This window comes from Trachypithecus francoisi, unplaced genomic scaffold (genome assembly GCF_009764315.1).
Source record: "Trachypithecus francoisi isolate TF-2019V2 unplaced genomic scaffold, Tfra_2.0 Lachesis_group13, whole genome shotgun sequence".
NCBI classification, from domain to species: Eukaryota; Metazoa; Chordata; class Mammalia; order Primates; family Cercopithecidae; genus Trachypithecus; species Trachypithecus francoisi.
The window spans coordinates 108,507,126-108,520,768 of record NW_022681458.1 but is presented as its reverse complement, the minus strand read 5'-3'; the positions used below and the strand labels follow the sequence as shown (position 1 = coordinate 108,520,768).

Genomic DNA, 13,643 nt, shown 5'->3' with positions numbered 1-13,643 from the left:
TAATGCAGACAGACAAGTGGTAACTGACTTGGCAAAAGAAAGGAAGTGATAATTTAAACTGCTTGCAAAAGACAAGTTACTCTCTAGACTTCTGAGAAAATCAGAAGCTCGAAGTGCCAAGTACTGTGAACAAATGTTAAGAGAAGGGTTGAAATCTAGTGGATCAATTGAACTTACACGTTAGGACAATTGATCCAATAACATATCCCTATCAATGTGACAACCAAAATACCACCCCATAAAATTCCCAATCATCTCTTAGGGGTCCATACTACCCACTATTGAAAACAGCTGTTAGAGAATAATTAACAAATAAAAAATTCCTGTTAGGTTGGATTATGATTACTAATATTAATAATTTAAGTAACTATCCATTTTATTGGATAAAAAATACTGGGTGCATTTTAGCATAAATAGGTGTCAATCTGAGAAATGTGAAACTCATTTTTATTTATTAGCTTTTTTTTTTTTTTTTTTTTGAGACGGAGTCTTGCTTTGCCGCCCAGGCTGGAGTGCAGTGGCCGGATCTCAGCTCACTGCAAGCTCCGCCTCCCGGGTTTACGCCATTCTCCTGCCTCAGCCTCCTGAGTAGCTGGGACTACAGGCGCCTGCCACCTCGCCCGGCTAGTTTTTTGTATTTTTTTTAGTAGAGACGGGGTTTCACCGTGTTATTAGCCAGGATGGTCTCGATCTCCTGACCTCATGATCCACCTGTCTCGGCCTCCCAAAGTGCTGGGATTACAGGCTTGAGCCACCGCGCCCGGCCTATTTATTAGCTTTTTAAAAAATAAATATTAAACATAAACAATACACACAATATTTAAAAAGATATACTTGTAGCCGGGAGTGGTGGCTCACGCCTATAATCCCAGTAGTTTGGGAGACCGAGGCGGGCAGATCATGAGGTCAAGAGATCAAGAGCATCCTGGCCAACACAGTGAAACCTCGTCTCTACTAAAAATACAAAATTTAGCCAGGGGTGGTGGTGTGCGCCTGTAGTCCCAGCTACTCAGGAGGCCGAGGCAGGAGAATTGCTTGAACCCAAGAAGCAGCGGCTGCGGTGAGCCGAGATCGCACCACTGCACTCTAGCCTGGCAACAGAGTGAGACTCCATCTCAAAAAAAGAAAAAAAAAAGATATACTTGCATGTAGAGTCAATTACATAACTATAGTGAATGAGTGGAAACTACTGTATGATAAAATTATACACATACCATTTAGTTGTCATCAAAAAGAAATTTACTTGTTTAAAAAATCTAAGTGCTGTCACTATAGAAAAATTTTAATGGATTTACTTATAATTGTTATAAATTGCTGAAACTTGTTCATTAAAATATTTTGACTTCCTTTAATGTATTATGTCCCCATATTTATATTAAAAATTCACACACTAATAAAAATGGGAAAATACTTGCCAACACCTATTCTGCACCTATTTTTCCATTCATACACTTAGGTATATTTTGATCACATGGTTACAAAAAAAAAATCTAACATTCAGAACCATCAATATTGGGAAGAAGTTGGTAGGTGGTGTTTTTTGTTTTGTTTTGTTGAAAATGCAGTGTTTGCCATTAAAACGGATTCTTTTTTTTTTTTTTTTTTTTTTTTGAGGCGGAGTCTCGCTCTGTCGCCCGGACTGGAGTGCAGTGGCCAGATCTCAGCTCACTGCAAGCTCCGCCTCCTGGGTTTCCACCATTCTCCTGCCTCAGCCTCCCAAGTAGCTGGGACTACAGGCGCCCGCCACCTCGCCCGGCTAGTTTTTTTGTATTTTTAGTAGAGACGGGGTTTCACCGTATTAGCCAGGATGGTCTCGATCTCCTGACCTCGTGATCCGCCCGTCTCGGCCTCCCAAAGTGCTGGGATTACAGGCTTGAGCCACCGCGCCCGGCTAAAACGGATTCTTAAGCACACTCTCCACTTACATGAGACATTGTACAGGTGTACAGTATGCTAGCTGGAGGTCTTTTGGTGTAACTGCTACATGCTGGCAAAGACAACATACAAGTGTCTTCAAACAGGCTAACCACATAAGCCACACTTGCCTCCTGCAGAGTACCAATAGTTGTACTCCCAAAATGCAAATCTGTTTTGAAGTCTGAGCAATCTATTTTCAGGGTGTCATAATGTCAGGACGCGGTCTGTAACAATGAGGTTTCCTTACTGCTCCAGGAGAGGGTACACTATTGAGCTAAGTTTTTGCTAGTTGCCTCCTGGGTCTTATGCCACTGGTTGATCCTAAGCCATATGCCTAGTATGAACCATGGTTCAGAGGAATTATTTCTTGTTACCCACTCTCCCCACCCACATCTCTTTCATCTACAGCTTGGAATGCTAGTGGTGGCATTTGTTCTAAAGACTGGTAACACCACCACATTTCCCAAAACCCCAGCCTCATATTTGGGGTGCAAAGGGGAAGTAAGAGGGATTAGGGAGGACTAGAAGAGGTGCCACCTGTAAACCCCTAGTCTCTTTAGATTTGCTGAATTTGAAGAATTTGCACAACATCTCATGGATGGTAATAGTGGTGCTGAGATTTGAAGTTGGGCAGTCTGACTCCAAAGTCTTGCTTTACTAAAAGCCAACTTTTACCTAATAATATAAAAATTATATTAAATATATTTCTTGGGATTATTTTCCTATGCTATTTACACACTATTTTGTGTGTGTGTGTGTGTATGTGTGTGTGTGTGTGTGCTGGGGGCAGCTACACAAAGGCAGGAGATTCTGGAACTAGGTAACATTCCTAACTTTAGGTTTTGGCCTTTATTTTTCTTAATTCTCAATTCCTACATATATAAAATGGGAAGATCCACTGTTTGAGGGATGGTTGAATAAAATGTGGGGCATGCCAACTATGGACTATTAAGCAACTCTTCCTAAGAATCATTTAGATCTTTATGTAAGGGGTAAGATGAATGTCGAAGATATATGTTAAATTAAAAATGGAAGTCTCAGAGTAATATGTTTGGTATGAAGGATTATGTATGTGTGTAGATGTGTGTATATATGTATGTCTGTATAATAGTGGAAGCAGTTCCAGAAGAATACACATCAAGATATGATACACTGCATACCTTCGGGGTCATAGTGGTAGAGACTGAAAAGGTTACTTGAAAACTGGGGTCTTGTAACCTCATTTTGTTTTCACTTTGTCTATCTGAAAGTTTAGAATAAGCAAATAATGCTTTTGTAATTAAAATTCAATGAAGTAAAAAGAACCTTAAAAAAAAAAAAAAACCTTCAATAGCTCCCACTTCATAGCATTGGTCTCCAAAGTGTGGGGATGGGTAGACTCCAGAGACGTTCAAGTCAACCCACTGAGGGGCAGAAGGAACTTTCTCGATATATTGTATTCTTATCTCAGGTTTCTAAATTAGCTTCTCTTTCTTGTAAGTTTTAAAATATACATAATGCTTAGAATAGTAACATGAATATAATTCATGCATTAGCAGTATGCTAAAAAACAATGCTTTAAAATGGGGTGTATACAGAGTTGAGGAGACTGGCAAGTGCCCAGCAGCCATAGGCACAACTTGACTGACAGAATTGGCCAGTAAAGATACAATGAGCCCTTTTTAGAGTTAGACACTTTTGTTACTTATACAGAATTATGAATAAAAAATTAAGTACAAATCTGAGTCTATAATGAAAAAACCACAAATTACACAAAACAAAAAATTTATAAATGCTTACAGATGTTCCTAAATCCAGAAAAATAACACTTTCTAAATTAATTAACCACTTATCACATCTATAATGTTTTTTCAACATTGTTCACTGCTAACGCTTTGACTGCCTCTTCAGGTGACAATAATGTTGTAATATTTGAGAAATAGGACACTTCAATCTTTACTCAAGCATGGATGATCGAATTTTGTTGTTTACTAATGATAATTTTTTAAAGTTTATTTCAAGTTCATAATTTACTGTCATACTCTGTGTGTACATATATTTCTAATTATAATCAAATTTGAAAAAAAAAAAACCTCTATCAAATTTCTGTCAAATATAGGCTATAAGAATTGAAAGAATTATTCGCAGATTATCCTCTGGCTCTCTACATTTCAACCTTGCTTCTCATCCAGTACTCACATGTTCCCAGCATCTGGCACCATAAGACATGTTCGCACTGCAATATGTCCACTTACCCAGTACCAGGATTATTTCTGGAAGCCATTCCTATACTAGGTTGGCTAGCAATAACCTAACTAAATACATAAATATAGCCCACTAAATCAAAACCAAACATACCCCTAATATAATTTCTTCTTAGCCTGATCCCAACAACGCTTGGTGATAACTCCACGATCACAAAACACAAGGAAAAATATGAGAAGAGGAAGTTGTGCTGAAAAGAGATCTTTTAATATATTAAAAGTGTCTACTTGTATAAATTTGATAGGTATATATGATCCTGTGAAAACTGCCAAAACTCCCTCCTAGGGTCCTGAAATGGCCTAAAAAGTGAGTGATTCTTTTTTCCCCCCCAACAGATGGGCTCTCACTATGTTGCACAGGCTAGAATACAGTGGCCATTCACAGGCACAACCATAGTGCACTGTAGCCTTGATCTCCTGGGCCCAAGTGATTATCCTGCTTCAGCCACCAAGTAGCTGGGACTACAGGCACATGCCACCAGGCCCAGCTAAAAGTGAAAGATTCTAAAGATTAAGGTCCATAGTTTTATGGCAAGGAAAGAAAATTATAAAACAAATTTGTATATGCATTATCAAAGAGGTAAAGTGCACAGAAGAAAGAGAAAAGGTGTAAATGAGTAAGAAAAATATTTTTAAGGACAAAGTATAAGCAGTATGAGCCGGGCGCAGTGGCTCACGCCTGTAATCCCAGCACTTTGGGAGGCCGAGGCGGGTGGATCACGAGGTCAGGAGATCGAGATCATCTTGGCTAACACGGTGAAACCCCGTCTCTGCTAAAAATACAAAAAATTAGCCGGGCATGGTGGTGGGCGCCTGTAGTCCCAGCTACTCGGAGGCTGAGGCAGGAGAATGGCTTGAACCCGGGAGGCGGAGCTTGCAGTGAGCCGAGATGGCGCCACCGCACTCCAGCCTGGGTGACAAAGCGAGACTCTGTCTCAAAAAAAAAAAAAAAAAAAAAGTATAAACAATATGCTTTGGGGGTAGGTTTAAAACAAAAGGATACTTAATTCCTAACAAACTAAAATTAGCAACAACCACCAAAAAATTGTAAATGTCTCTAAAGACATTATGAAACGGGAACCTTCTTTTGAGGTTAGAATAAGTATTTTCTCATTCAGTTTTACAAAGTAAGTAAAAATTCATTTATCCCTTTCTAAATTGAAAGAATTAACATATGCCTTTTAATCTACTTTTGATCATATATAATTTAAAAAGAGGCATTTCCTAGTAGCATTTAACATTAGCTTACAATGATGAAACAGGAAGTTTATGGCCAGAACATGTATGCTTATCTGTGTTCATGAACACACACACATACACATGTAGAGTTAACTTTTGACTTTGGAAATCACCCTTCGATTTTTTAAAGTTAGGTTCTCTTGTGCCTCTTGTAGTAGTCCTTTCCTCTCATCCCTGTCTCCTGGCAACCATTAATTCATTTTTTGCCCTAGTAGTTCTGCACATTCCGGAATGTTATATAATATAAATAGAATTATACAGTAAGTAGCCTTTTAAATCTTATTTCCTTCACTTAGCATATTGCATTTGAAAGTTATATATGTTATTGGGTATATTAATAGTTCGTTGCTTTTTATTAAGTAATACATTCCATTGTATGGCTATATCACAATTTCTGCCATCCACCAGTTGAAGGACATTTGGATTATTCCAGTTTTAGGTGATTATAAATACAGCTACTATAAACAGTTGCATACAGATTTCTGAGTGAACATATGTTTTCATTTATCTTTACTAAATACCCAGCAGTAGGATCAGTAGGATTTCTGATTTGTATGGTCAGTGTATGCCAAAATGTTTCCAAAGTGGTTGAACATTTTGCATTCCCAGCAGCAATGTAAGCAATGTAATTCCCAGCAGAAAGTTCCAGTTGTTCAGTAACCTTGCCATCATTCTAATGCATGTGTACTGGTACCTCATTGTGATTTTAACTTGCATTTCTCTCACGACTAAGGTCTTGGGCATCTTTTCATGTGCTTATTTGACTTTTGTATATCGCCTTAGGTCAAGTGTCTTTCTAAATCTTTTAACCCTTTTTAAAATTAATTATTTTGGTTTCTTATTACTGAGTTTTGGGAATTTTTTTTTGAGACAGAATCTCACTCTGTCACCCAAACTGGAGGGCAGTGGCACGATCTCAGTTCACTGCAACCTCTACCTGCCAGGTTCAACCGATTCTCCTGCCTCAGCCTCCTGAGTAGCTAGGACTACAGGCATGTGCCACCATGTCTGGCTAATATTTGTATTTTTTTTTAGTAGACATGGGGTTTTGCCATGTTGGCCAGGCTGCCTCGAACTCCTGACCTCAGGTGATCGCCTACCTTGCCTCCTCCCAAAGTGCTGGGATTACAGGCGTGAGCCACCCTGCCCAGCTGAGAATTTTTAATATATTATTTTAAAAATTCCTTTTGTGTACTTATAAATTTATATATTCCTTTATCAAGTATGTAGTTTACAAATTTCTCTCCAAGTTTATGGCTTGTCTATTCGCCTCTTAACAGAGTTGGGGAGAGACATTTTAAGTTCTGATGAGGTGAAATTCATCACTTTTGTCTTTTATGGTTCATGAAGTTCGTGCCCTTCTAAAAAAATCCTTGCTTAACCCAAAGTCCCAAATATACAATCCATTTATCATTAAATTTTGCCTATTGTGTAAGATATAGTTTGGGTTTCTTCTGCTTTTCACATATGGATGTCCAATTGTTCCAAGCGCGTGTGTTGAAAAGACTAGCTTTTCTCCAGTGAACTGTCTTGCATATTATCAAAAATCAATTGATCACATATATGGGTCTATTTCTAGATTTTATATGTTGATCACATATATGGGTCTATTTCTAGATTCTATATGTTCCAGTAATTTACATGTGTCTCCTGATTGATGACTGTAAGGAAAAATAGTGTGACTCTTACACTTTTCTTCTTTTTTGAAGTTCCTTTGCCTATCTTTTGCCTTTGCATATCAATTTTAGATTTAAAATGTCAATTTCTACAAAAATCTTACTCGGGTTTGATTGTTATTGCACAGAATCTACAGAACAATTTGAAGGAAACTGCCATTAAAAAAATATTGAGGTCAGGCACAGTGGCTCATGCTTGTAATCCCAACACTTTGGGAGGTCAAGGTGGGAGAACTGCTAGAGGCCAGGAGCTCGAGACCAGCCTGGGAAACAACATAGCAAGACCCAATCTCTGTAAAAAATGAAAAACAATTAGCCGAGCATGGTGACGTGCTCCTGTAGTCCTCACTACTTGGGAGGCTGAGACAGGAGGATTGCTTGAGCCCAGGAGGTTGAGGCTACAGTAAGCTATGATTGTGCTACTGCACTTCAGCTTGGGTGACTGAGCAAGATCCTGTCTCTCTTTTTTTTTTTTCAGATGGACTCTTGTTCTGTCACCCAGGTTGCAGAAGATCCTGTCTCTTAAAAAAATTTTTTTTTTGGCCAGGTGTGGTGGCTCACGCCTGTAATCCCAGCACTTTGGGAGGTTGAGGCAGGTGGATCACCTGAGGTCAGGAGTGCAAGACCATCCTGGCTAACATGGCAAAACCCCATCTCTACTAAAAATACAAAAATTAGCTGTGAGGGTGGCGGGCACTTGTAATCCCAGCTACTTGGGAGGCTGAGACATAAGAATTGCTTGAACCTGGGAGGCAGAGGTTGCAGTGGGCCAAGATTGTGCCACTGCACTCCAGCCTGGGCAACAAGAGCAAAACTCTGTCTCAAAAAAAAAAAAAAAAAAAAAAAAGTTTCTTTTGTTTTAATCTCCTTGTCCACGAACATGGTATGCCACTCCATTCATTTCAGGTCTTCTTTTATTTTTCATTAGTGTTTTGCAGGTCTTGTAAGTTTAACTTTATAAAAAATTATAAACAAATTATCAAACTGTTTTCCAAAATGGTTGTAATATTTTGCTTTCCCACCACATGAGTTTCACAATGAAATAGTTTGACACATGAGAGAAATGGGGGAAAATTTAGGACACTCTGTTCTTCTATCAAATAATAGTGCCCTGCAAGTGTAACAGAATGTTTAGTTCTGGTTGTATCATCCAAGAAGAGTATTATAGACTAGATAAGATTTTTAGAAAGGGGAACCAATCTAATTGTTAACACACCAGAGGGAAATAATGGAGTGTGGAAGTTATAGGAGGATACACTGAAAAACTGAAATTACTCAGAGTGAAATGATGATGACAAATTACAAACAGAATTGACAAAGAACAGCCTAGATAAACAGAACACAAACTTGCTCACTAAATACTGATCAAAGTGCTCTGAAAGTGGAATAAAGGTATCATCATGAAAAGAGTAGAATGTAAATTACAAAGTAATTGGAGATGGTCCCATTTGTCAAAGGAGGGACAATTTGATGATCAATAAGGATTATAAATAAAATTGATTGAAAAAAAAACATGAGTTAAAAATAAAAACCCACAAATACTCAGTAAACTAGAATTAGAAAGGGTCTTTCCTCACCTTGATTTTTTCTTTTCTTTTTTTTTTTTTGAGATGGAGTCTTGCTTTGTTACCCAGACTGGAGTGCAGTGGTGCGTTCTCAGTTCACTGCAACCTCTGCCTCCTGGGTCCAAGCGATTCTCCTGTCTCCAAGCGATTCTCCTGTCTCAGCCTCCTGAGCAGCTGAGATTACAGGCATGCACCACCATGTCCAGCTAATTTTTATATTTTAAGTAAAGAGATGGGTTTCGCCATGTTGGTCAGGCTGGTCTTGAAATCCTGATCTCAGGTGACCCGTCCACCTCGGCCTCCCAAAGTGCTGGGGCGTGAGCCACTGCGTCCGGCCCTCAACCTGATTTTTAAAATGTAAGACTTATACCCTGAAAGCTACACAACATTGTAGGATTTATATTTAAATTAAATAAATGTAAAGACATTAATTACAGTTCAAGAATTTGAAAACTTACTATTATAAAGATGCCAAACTCCCCAAGTTAATCTACAGATTCAATGCAATTTCTATCAAAATTCCAGCTGACTTCTTTGCTGAAATTGACAAGTTGATACAGAAATTTATATAAAAATGCAAGTGAAAGAATAGCCAAAACAACCTTGAAAAAGAACAAAGTTGAAGGACTTAAACTTGCCAACTTTGAAAATAAAGAGCACTGGACACCATTGTAAGTTGCTGACGAAACAACTTATTACATTGAAAATTAGTAAATGAGAAGGAAAAAATTTATCCTGCCTTTCTTAAACAAACTGAACCAGCGAATATCCAAATAATAAATGCTGAGGTTTTCTCTTAGAGGCATGCCAACTATTTTTTTTTTTTTGAGATGGAGTCCTCAGGCTGGAGTGCAGTGGTGTGATCTCCCCTCATTGCAAGCTCCGCCTCCCGGGTTCACGCCATTCTCCTGCCTCAGCCTCCCGAGTAGCTGAGACTATAGGCGCCTGCCACCATGACCAGGTAATTTTGTTTTTGTATTTTTAGTAAAGACGGGGTTTCACCATGTTAGCCAGGATGGTCTCAATCTCCTGACCTCGTGATTCACCCACCTCGGCCTCCAAAAGTGCTGGGATTACAGGCCAGAGCCACCGCACCCGGCCATGAGGCATGCCAGCTATCAAATGAAGAAAGTGTGTTAGAATATCACCATTCTGCAATGACCAGTGACTTAATAAATAATGTACTGAACATTGATGTTTGGACAAACGGAGGCAAGATGGCGCAGTTCCGGGTTCTTCACGGTCAACTTTCCCACACCCGGGAAAGAAACGGGTCGACTGCGCAGGCGCAACCCGACCTCCGACGGAGAAAAACCGGAACCCGCCTAGCCACGCCTACCGACCCACCCCCAACCCGCCTATGTCCCGCCCACTGCCCTCCCACTCCGGGGCCCAGGACATAAAAAGCCGCTGGGGGGGGGGGAGCGCGCAGTGCGAACTTCCTCGGCCCGTCCTCCTGCACGGGACCCAGGAACCTCGTTCGTCCGAGAGCACCAGAGCGAACTTCCTCGGCCCCTCCTTGTGGGCGGGATCCAGGAACCTCGCCCGAGAACGCCGGTGCGAACTTCCTCGGCCCCCCTCGTGAGCGGGACCCAGGAACCTCTTCCGAGAACGCCGGTGCGAACTTCCTTGGCCCATCCTCGTGCGCGGGACCCAGGAACCTCGCCGGAGAACGCAGGTGCAAACTTCCTTGGCCCCTGCTCCTGTGCGGACCTGGGAACCTCGCCCGACAACGCCGCAGCGACTTTGTGGCCTCCACCGCGGGAGACCGGTGAACCTCGCTCCCTCCTTCACATTGGCTTGTAAATAAAGTTTTTTTTGCCTTGCCTACTTGCCTTTTCTCTGGCATTTGCTCTGGGGGTCGCATTAAAGCAAATCAATTGACAGCTGCTAACATCATAAAAAGAGAGGCTTTAGATATCTCCTAACAGAAGAAAACATCACTACAAAGGAGAATTGTCTCCAAATATTAGAAGTTTCTAGATCTAAATACGAATATGGAAATACAAAGGAAAAAGCAACATGTTAAACACCGCCATGAGGATGCAGGCAGCAGAATCTAGATTACAAAAACAATTTAATTCTTCCACAATGGAAAAATAAATAAATAAGGAAATAAAAGAGAAACCCAAGACTTCAGTAACAGCTATCATTTGCTATATGTGAGCCTTATTTGGGTACTGATCTATACAAACTACAGGGAAAAAACTAAAAAGAGGCCGGGTGCAGTGGCTCAAGCCTGTAATCCCAGCACTTTGGGAGGCCGAGACGGGTGGATCACGAGGTCAGGAGATCGAGACCATCCTGGCTAACACAGTGAAACCCCGTCTCTACTAAAAACTACAAAAAACTAGCCGGGCGAGGTGGCGGCGCCTGTAGTCCCAGCTACCCGGGAGGCTGAGACAGGAGAATGGTGTGAACCCGGGAGGCGGAGCTTGCAGTGAGCTGAGATCCGGCCACAGCACTCCAGCCTGGGTGACAGAGCGAGACTCCGTCTCAAAAAAAAAAAAAAAAAAAAAAAAACTAAAAAGAACCCCACAAAATAGTAAAATTATGTATTCACAAAACAACTGAAAATTTCAACCGTTACTGCATTTTTTGTAACATAAAAAGTGCATTTTAATTATGTAAAATTAAATATGTTTTATGTGTGTGTGCATGCTTGTGCTTTTCCATAGGTTACTGGGGTACAGGTGGTATTTGGTTACATGAATAAGTTCTTCAGTGGTGATTTGTGAGATTTTGGTACACCCAACACCCGAGCATTTACTGCATTTTTAATGCAATCAAGGGATTTAATGCAATTAATTTTAATTTTTAAGGTATAATAATGGTATTATAATTACTTTTTAAATGGGGATTAGTATTTATAGTTTTTTAAAAAAATTTTAAGTTCCAGGATACATGTGCAGAATGTGCAGGTTTGTTACACAGGTAAACGTGTGCCATGGTGGTTTGCTGCACCTATTAACCCATGACTTATATATTAAGCTGCACATAATTATTTTTAAGAGCAGTCCTGGCCGGGCGTGGTGGCTCATGCCTGTAATCCCAGCACTTTGGGAGGCTGAGGCGGGCAGATCATGAGGTCAGGAGATTGAGACCATCCTGTCCAACATGGTGAAACTCCATCTCTACTAAAATACAAAAATTAGCCAGGCGTGGTGGCGCACACCTGTACTCCCAGCTACTCGGGAGGCTGAGGCAGGGGAATCGCTTGAACCCAGGAGGTGGCGGTGGCAGTAAGCAGAGACTGTGCCACTGCACTCTGACCTGGTGACAGAGCAAGACTCTCTCAAAAAAGAGAACAGTCCTTCCTTACTCTTTGAGAGATACATAGTGAAACATTTTATAGATAAAATACAATCTCTAGGATTTCCTTCAAAATAATATGGGGTAGAGGAGGTACATGGGAGCAGAGTGAAAACAAAACTGGTCATGAGATAATAATTGTTGAAGCTGGGTGATGAGTACATGGAGGGTTCATTATACTACAGGATGTACTTTTCTATATGTTAATTTTTTCCATAATAAAATATTTAAAACATCAGGGAATAAACTAAGAAATAAAAATCATGAAATCCAGGAATGTGAGGATCCAACAGAGCAGAATGGCCCAAGGAAATTCAGGGTGACGGCTTTGTGCCATGCCTAAAGAAAAACTGGTTTAGACTGGAGCATAACAGAAGGCTGTGGGAGGAAAATCTCCAGGAAAAAGAAAAAAGATTATTTTATGTGCTTATAAGACATATTGGAAGTTGACAGATTGGTTGGAGTCTTTCAGTGAAAAAGCAGCTGTAGCTGTATAGAAAACCAAACAGATGGGAAAAAAGTAAATTACAAGGTAAACAAAAAGTTGACCAAGAAAGGAACAGTCAACTGCTTGATTTAGTAGAGAACAATATTAATTTATTTTTTTTTTTTGAGACGGAGTCTCGCTCTGTCGCCCAGGCTGGAGTGCAGTGGCCGGATCTCAGCTCACTGCAAGCTCCGCCTCCCGGGTTTACGCCATTCTCTCGCCTCAGCCTCTCCCAAAGTGCTGGGATTACAGGCTTGAGCCACCGCGCCCGGCCAATATTAATTTATTTAGTCCATTAATTCAATAATACAAACACAGACACTGAATTACCAAATAATTCAAATATTGGAAGGAGAATGGGAGAAAAGGGGTGTTAAAGGGTGTTTACACTCTTGTTCTTTCACTTTTTAGTTACATGACTTGACAAGTTACTTAACCTTTCCAAACACAGCTTCCTCATTTATAAAATGGACATACTATCATCTATCTTGTAGGACTGTTGAAGGAAGTAAAGATAATACATCTAAAGCACATGGCATAGTATCTTATATATAAAATATAATCATATAGTCAATAAAAATTATGTATTTTAGTTACTGATATCAAAAAATGTCCTAAAACAGTATTAAGTGAAAAAGGCAAATTACATACGTGTGTACAATATGATCCTATTTATATAAAATTGCTTATCAATTCATCCTTCTTTATGTACTTAAGTAGAGAAGCTATCTGGAGGGAAAGTTATGAAAGCACAGCAGTTGACTTTTACTTTTTTTTTTTTAAACTAAAACTCATCTTTCTTTATTATACTTTAAGTTCTAGGGTACATGTGCATAACGTGCAGGTTTGTTACATAGGTATACACATGCCACGTTGGTTTGCTGCACCCATCAACTCATCATTTACATTAGGTATTTCTCCTAATGCTATCTGCCCCCCCAGGCCCCTATCCCCTGACAGGCCCCCATGTGTAATGTTCCCTGCCCTGTGTCCAAGTATTCTCACTGTTCAATTCCCACCTAGGAGTGAGAACATGCAGTGTTTGGTTTTCTGTCCTTGTGATAGTTTGCTGAGAATGATGGTTTCCAGTTTCATCCATGTCCCTGCAAAGGACATGAACTCATCCTTTTTTATGGCTGCATAGCATTCCATGGTGTATATGTGTCACATTTTCTTAACCCAGTCTATCATTGATGGACATTTG

The 13,643-nt window shown here is 40.1% G+C and overlaps 1 protein-coding gene across 1 annotated transcript in view; it reads right to left on the bottom strand.

Annotated features, from left to right (window-relative positions):
* The window catches only part of ZRANB3 (zinc finger RANBP2-type containing 3), a 324,081-nt gene that overhangs the window by 105,721 nt on the left and 204,717 nt on the right, over window positions 1–13,643 (bottom strand). The gene's annotated exons all lie outside the window — the stretch shown is intronic.